We start from the raw sequence: 8,212 nt of genomic DNA, 5'->3' as shown, positions 1-8,212 counted from the left end.
CTCTTCCTCTGACTAGGACTAGGAATAAACCCTAAAATCCAGTTGTCTGGTCCTTGCAGGACCTGGCTGCAGAGGCCCTGCTAAAACCTGCTTTAAAGAGGGCCAAATTTTAAATTTGAGGCTTTCCAAAATTGGCTTTACTACAGAGAGAGAAAGTAGAGAAGAAAAAAAGTAGACAGAAATAGAGGAGAGAGGAAAGAGAAAGAGAGGAGAGAAAGGGGACAGGAGAGAGAAAGGAGACAGAGGAAAGAGAGAGAAGGGGACCAGAAGCCGCAGGGGCGGAAAACTTGCCGCCAGCAAGTTCAGTTTTAAACTGACACTAAGAGCGTTTTTTTCCTTTCTCTACTGGCAGTCAGCCCCACCCAGCTTTGAGGCAGGCCACACTGCCTCAGGGTGCAGCATTTGCATCCAGAATCTGGCTTTAAGAAAAGCTTTCTAACTTTTTGTAACAAAAGTGACTTGTTAGCATAGTCGTTAAGGTGTGGGGCCTGCAACTGCAAGGTTGTTGGTTCGAATCCTCAGTGAGGCTAGTTTTAAATTAGGGAAATCAGTTTTAAACTAGTGAATTCTCTTGAGGAAAAGTTGGCATAAAAAAACAAAAAAAAACCCGCAAATGGGGTCGTCTATCTCCCCGCCTTGTAACCCCCACCAATGCATGACGGCCAACTTCAAGGTTGGATTCTCAGGCCAATATGGGGTGAAATTAACCCCTGGAAAACTCCGCTCTTTGTGTGAACTTGAATGGCTATCTTTCGGAATTAGGTGGCTAGATACTGGGACCTATGACCCAAAAATTACCCAGGCTGTATGGAAAATGGTTGCAGAAACTCCTGGATACACTGAGCAGTTTCCATACATCAACCAATGGTTGGGTTTAGTCCAATGGCCTCCCCCATGGCTAAAGCGCTGCATAAAACAGGCTAGACTTCAGGTCACATTAGCCAGCCCAAAAGAAACTCCCTTCTGGACCAGCCATTCTCCCCACCCCAGCGGAGGATCAGGAATTACTTCCACCCTACTCAAGGCCCTCTAAACCAGCGCCTCAGCACCCCCCTCGACAGTACTATTAACCAAACCTTGTCCCCCCTGCACACCCGTAGCGGGGTCCCCACACCCACCGGCAGTCCTCCCTTTCCAAGAGGCACCCCCAACAGAAGACAATTTGGGTCGCCCATTCTTTGTTCACATCCCCTTCTTGTCAAGTAACTTATAACTGGAAGGTGATAGAGATCAAAGTGAGGGCCGAAACACCAAGTGCAGGCACGAGCTTTAAGAGCAAGGGAAAGCTGCCGGGCTAAACCCAAAATTGGCAGCACCCATGGCATGGCAAAGGGGATTTCTATGGCCTGCAAGCCGGCAGAGATGCATCCAGTGTGAGGGACTGTGCAGGAGGGAAGTGCTGGGGTACTGCTAAGAGTTCCCGGGAGGGGGTTGTACTGGAGAACTGCTAAGACGGCGAGGGGGGGAGGGTTAGGTACCTGCCCAGATGGAAAGTTCCTGGGAGCGGGTAGTGCTGGGAGGCCGGGGAATTTAAGGCGGTGATGTTGCCAAGCTTTTACAATGAAACTCAACATCCCCCCTTCTCTGAGAAGCCCCAGGCTTTGACAGGACTCTTAAAATCTGTATTCCAGACACATCGCCCCACTTGGGACAACTGCCAACAATTATTACTAATTCTGTTCACCACAGAGGAAAAAGGCAAAATTAGACAGGAAGCCCTGAAAGCCATCATAGGTCCAGGGCGAGGAAAAAGTTTTTTCCCTCTACCTGACCCCAATGGGACCTCAACACCTTGGGCGGGGGGGTCACCAGGCTCTGAACACTTTTCACCAGTATCTTATAGAAGGGGTTAGGGGAGTGGCCCACAAGCCCAGCAGACTCTCCGAGGTAGGAACGGTAACTCAGGGTCCACAGGAGTTGCTAGCTGCTTTCCTTGAGTGCTTACTGGACGCCTGTTACCCTGAGGCCTGGAGAATCAGCGGGCCATCAATCTGGCTTTTGTTTCCCAGTCTGCCCCAGACATCAAAAAAAATTTGCAAAAATTAGAGAGGTTCCAGAGAATGAATTTAACTCAGTTGTTAAAAAATTGCCCAAAAAGTCTTTAACAATAAAGACACCTTAGAGGCCAAGCAAAATTAGAGAGTTACTAAGGTAGTGATAGCAGCACTCCAGGAAAAAACAGCTAGCCCCTGGACCACAAATCGATTCGTTGATCTGGGAAATGGCACTGTCACTCATTCCCTGAGTGTCCATATCCACTCCTGTGACGGGACTTGCTCCACAAACTGCAAGCAAATATTTCTTTCAGCAAGGGTCAAGCTTGCCTCTCAATTCCTCCTCCTTTAGCCACAGGGCCACCTCAGCAGATCCTCATCACCTGTGCTCTGTCAGACGAGTATCTCTTGCAGGAAGCTTTATCCTCGGAGGCGGATCAACCACCTGCACTAGACTTCCTCCACAAATTTCAAGAGAGTGTACCCGACTCCAATACGTGGATGACTTACTCTTGGCTACAAAAACCCAGGAGGCCTGTAAAAAGACCATCCAGTCATTATTGAAAAAAACCCTGCAGACTTTTGGGTACCGGGTCTCAGCTAAAAAGGCCCAACTCTGCCAGCCAAAAGTGACTTACCTGGGCTATGTTATAGAGAAGGGCAACCGGGCACTGGCACCCAGCCAAGTCCAAGCAGTGCTGCAAATACCCAACCCCACCACAAAATGCCAAGTTCGAGAATTCCTTGGGGCAGTAGGGTACTGCAGGTTATGGATTCTGGGATTTGCTGAGATAGCCAAGCCCCTGTATGCCTGCGCTGGAGGAAATCAGCCCCTGACATGGACAGAGGTGGAGCAACAGGCTTTTGACAAGCTCAAGACTGCCCTGACTACAGCCCCAGCCTTGGCCTTGCCAGTCATCTCTAAACCTTTCCAGTTGTTTGTGTATGAAAAACAGGGAGTCGCTAAGGGGGTGCTCACCCAGACATTGGGACCCTGGTCCCGGCCAGTTGCCTACCTTTCAAAAAAACTTAATCCCTTAGCCTCTGGGTGGCCAGCTTGTTTAAGGTCGGTGGCAGCTACGGCCCTGTTAGTCAGGGAGGCGAACAAACTGACCTTGGGGCAGGAGTTGAACTTAGTGGCACCCCACGCGATGAAGTTGCTACTCCGTGGAGCTCCGGGAAAATGGATGTCTAATGCCCACATAGCCCAATACCAGGCCTTACTTTTGGACCAGCCCTGCATAAAATTTTCAAAAACCACAGTTTTAAACCCCGCCACACTGCTGCCCGACAGCGAGCCAGAGAAGCCCATACATGACTGCCAACAGACAATTGATGTCCTCCACGCTGCGTGACCAGATCTCACCGACGTCCCCCGCAGAACCCAGAGGAGGTACTGTATACAGACGGCAGCAGTTTCATGGTCGACGGAGTCAGGTACGCCGGGGCAGCTGCGGTCACTCTAGAGTGGGTTATCTGGGCCCAGGTTTTTCCACACGGAACCTCAGCCCAAAAGGCAGAACTTATAGCTTTAATAAAGGCCTTGGACTGGGCGGAGGGAAAAATTGTTAACATCTACACGGATAGCTGGTATGCTTTTGCTACGGCCCATGTGCATGGTGCCATTTATAAAGAAAGAGGATTGCTTACCTCAGAGGAAAAAGTCATCAAAAGCAAAGAGGAAATCCTAGCTCTACTAGAAGCTATATGGAGGCCTAAGGCAGTGGCATTGATGCACTGCAAAGGACACCAGAAGGGAGATTCACCAGAGGCAAGGGGAAATAGGGCAGCTGACCTACAGGCCAGACAGGCAGCCTTGGGGCCAGTAAAACCTCTGACTCTTCTTGTGACTCTGCCGGCCCCAACCCTGCCTCCTACCCCAACGTATTTGCCTGAGGAAGAAAACTTTGCCAAAGAACAGGGAGGACGACAAGATTCCACAGGATGGTGGACTCTACCGGACACAAGGATTGTGCTCCCCGAGGCGCTAGGACAGGCTCTAGTTAAGGACACACACCAGGCCACTCACTTAGGACAAACAAAACTCACCGAGCTGCTGAGGGCCAGATATTACATTCCACACTTACATGAGATTGTTAGGGAAACTACTACTCGTTGTGAAGTTTGTGCCAGGGTAAATCCAGGGGGCAGTAGGCCTAGTCAGGCAGGGATAAGACTCAGGGGTACTAGCCCAGGGGAACACTGGGAGGTAGATTTTACTGAAATAAAGCCCCCAGCGTGCGGCTATAAGTACCTCCTTGTGTTTGTAGACACTTTCTCTGGATGGGTCAAGGCTTTTCCTACTAGGTCAGAAACCGCACTGGTAGTAGCGAAAAAATTGTTACAGGACCTGGTTCCTCGGTTCAGCTTGCCCCTGACACTAGGATCAGATAATGGCCCTGCATTTACAGCTCAGGTTTCACAGGGCCTGGCAAAGGCCCTGGGCATATCCTGGAAACTGCACTGTGCCTATCGCCCCCAGAGTTCAGGGCAGGTTGAAAAGATGAACCGGACCATAAAGAAAACTGTAACAAAATTCATTCTAGAGACCGGTGAAAACGGGTCAGCCTGCTTCCTTTTGTTCTCCTCTGTACCCGATGTGCTCCCTATAAAAAAGCTTTACTCCTTTTGAAATTATGTTTGGAAGTCCCTCTCCCTTACTCCCCAGACTTGCGAACGCCATACATGCTGGAGTCCATAACCATACACTCCTTAAGTCCTTGCAGGCACTCCAGTCTGTTCAGTCCCAGGTGCACTTGCTCATCAGGGGAACTCAACCTACCCCAGTGGATTTCACTGACCAGCCGGTACACACCTTCCAGCCAGGGGACAAAGTCCTGGTAAAGAGAGTCACTACCTCTGGCCTAACTCCTCGCTGGAAAGGACCCTACACTGTAATCCTGGTCACCCCCACGGCAATCAAGGTGGACGGACTGACTGCCTGGATTCACCACTCACACGTCAAGACTGACCGCCCAGATGCAGAATGGGAAGCGGTTCCATCCTCAACAGACTCCCTAAAGCTAAGACTATTGCGCCATTCTCGGCCATCATCCTAATCTCCCTGATTCCTGCAACCACCCTCCAAAAGGGACCCTCCTTGGCACCCACCTACTATCGATGGGTCAACACCGAGGGCTCCACTGGAGCATATGTTAGTTCCTTAACCGGAAAGGGATCCACCCAAGTCAACCTAACCCTGGAGTACACTCCGGAGACCCCCATTACCTTCTCCCTGGACCTCTGTGCCCTCCTGGGCCCCCACTTAAATTTCAGGACAAGTGGAGGTATAGCTAGGTGTGGCAGTTTAGGGGCAGAGCGACAACTCCAGACCATGGGGTTATATCTGTGCCCAGAATCCACCCCACAAAAAAGATGAAACTGTGGAGACTTAAATAAATTCTTTTGCCCCCATTGGGGTTGTAAAACTATCTCCACTATAACAGGATATACTGCAAACAGAGACTCTTTCATTTTCTCACCCGAGACCCTCCTGCAAACCCCTGGCTAACATTCCTGCTCACTGGATTAGCAGGACCCTTGGTGCTAATGGTCCTAGGGTTAACATTTGGACCATGCCTTTTAAACATTCTCCTCAAATTTATCCAGGAAGGAATAGACTCCATCAAATTGATGGTTCTGAGATCCAACTATGGGCCCTTGTGTCAAAAAGAGGAAACCTATTAAAGATTTAATACATGTTAAAGAACAGGGAGGAATGTGATATTGTGCTGGCCTAGAGCCAGAACCTGAGCAACGCTATTTTTATAAAATGCAAAACTGTTTTTAAATAAGTTGCAATGGCTGCCCCATTCTCCTCACAATAACTACTGTTCTTGGCCGCTGTAAATACAACTGCTAGTTTGTTCTGCAAAACTATGTAAAGCTGCTTACCTTTTCTTATCAGTAACTGCTAAAATCTGTGACTTCTATCACCACCCAGACAATGTGTAAACAAATGTATATCTTGACTTCTGTAAACCACTGAGGTAACAAACAGAATGACAAAAGTCCCCTAGACCTTGGAATGTCTGGAGACCCCCGCCCTTGTCTCCGCCCAGGAGGTGAATCACAGAATCCCCTAGCCCTTGGACTGTCCGAAACCTTTTCATCCCCATCCCTGCCCCTCACCCCGACTCCCAAGGTGGTTCTTCGGGTATAGAAAATCATGGCACCCTCCTTTTGGCACCACAGGTTGGAGAGACGTGAGTCCTCTGTGGTGGCCGGCATAATAAATGACCCTGCAATCTGGCATACTTTTGTCTTGGTGATAACTTTCTACACTCGGTCCAATACAACACAAAGAAATATTTCTTATGTGTAGAGATGAAATCCTCAACAAAATACAAAAATTTGTTCAAAAAAAATACAAAAATTAGCCAGGCATGGTGGCACACGTGTGGTCCCAACTACTGGGAAGGCTGACATGAGAGGGTCACTTGAGCCCATGGTGTGGAGGCTGCAGTGAGCTGTGAGCGAGCCACACCACTCCAGCCTCGGAGACACATCGAGATACGTGTCTATAGATAGGTACATATCTGATAAGAGCCTTGTATCTAGAATATAGAAAGAACTCTCTCAATTCAATAATGAAAAATAACCCATTTTTTTTAAACTGGGCAAAATATCTGAGTAAATATTTTTCCAAGGAAGATATACAAATGAGAAAAAAGCAAATGAAAAGATGCTTGGCCAGGCGTGGTGTCTCACGCCTGCAATTCCAGCATTTTGGGAGGCCAAGGTGAGCAGATCACTTAAGCCCAGGAGTTTCAGACCAACCTGGGCAACATGGTGAAACTCTGTCTCAACAAAATTGCAAAGAAAGGTGGGCATGGTGGTATGTGCCTGTGGTCCCAGCTACTTTGGAGACTGCAGTGGGAGGATCACTTGAGCCAGAAAGGTTAAGGCTGTGATCGCATCACTGCACTCCAACCTGGTTGGCAGAGCAAGACCCCGTCTCAAAATAAAACAAAAAACAAAAACCACTGACTGTTTCTTGGCAAAAACAAAAACAAACAAACAAAAAACAGTAAGATACCACTTCACACCCAGTAGGATGGAGGAGGGAAGGCAGGAAGGCAGGAAGGCAGGAAGGCAGGAAGGCAGGAAGGCAGGAAGGCAGGAAGGCAGGAAGGAAGGAAGGGAGAGGGAGGGAGGGAGGCAGGGAGGGAGCAAAGGAGGGAGGGAAGGAAGCAAGAAAGGAAGGAGAAGGAAATGAAAAAAGGAGAGAAGGAGAGAAGAAAAAAGAAAAATTACCACTGTTAATGAAAATGTGGAGAAATTAGAACACATGTCCATTGCTGGTTGGAATGTAAAATGGTTCAGCTGCTGTGGAAGATAGTATGATGGTTTCTTAAAAAGTTGAACATAGCAGTATATGATCCAGAAATCCCATTCCTACCTATTTACCCAGAACAATGATAAGCTGAGACTAGACACTGTACACCAGTGTTCATAGCAGCATTATTCACAAAGAGCCAAAAGGTGGCAACAGTCCAAAAGTCCATTGACATATGAATGAATAAGCAAAATGTGGTGTGTCTATTTAAGGCTGAGTAATAGAATGTTACTCAACCTTAAAAAATGAGATTCTGATACATGCTGTCCTATGGACTTAACCGTGCCCCCTCAAAATGTGTATGGTAGGCCTAACTCTCAACATGATGGGGCCGCTGGAAGAAAATTATGTCTAGATGAGGTGATGGGGGCAGGGCCCCCTGGTGGGATGAGTGACCCGCAAGAAGAGGAAAAGACGTGAGTGCTCTCCCCCTGTGCCATATGGGGACGCAGCAAGAAGGTAACCTCTGCAGGCCAATAAGAAAGCCCTCAGCAAACCCAATCCTGCTGGCATTCTGACCTCAGCCTTCCAGCCTTTAGAACTGAGAGAAATACATTTACGTTGTTTAAGCCGGGGTTCCCAAGCCCTGGGCCGTGGCCCGGTATGGATCGGAACCAGGCCGCACAGCAGGAGGTGGGAGGTGGCTGAGGGGGCATTGCTGCCTGAGCTCCATCTCCTCTCGGATCAGCGGCAGCTGCAGATTCTCGCAGGAGCACAAACCCTCTCGTCAACTGCGCATGCGGGGGATGTAGGCTGCACACTCCTTATCAGAATCTAACTAATGCCTGCTGATGTGGGGTGGGGCAGTCTCATCCTGAAACCATACCCTCACCAACACCCCGTGGAAAAATTGTCTTCCATAAAACCAGTTCCTGCTGCC

The sequence above is a fragment of the Cebus imitator genome, unplaced genomic scaffold (assembly GCF_001604975.1).
Source record: "Cebus imitator isolate Cc_AM_T3 unplaced genomic scaffold, Cebus_imitator-1.0 Scaffold207, whole genome shotgun sequence".
Taxonomy (NCBI): Eukaryota; Metazoa; Chordata; class Mammalia; order Primates; family Cebidae; genus Cebus; species Cebus imitator.
Note: the sequence above shows the minus strand (reverse complement) of the source record.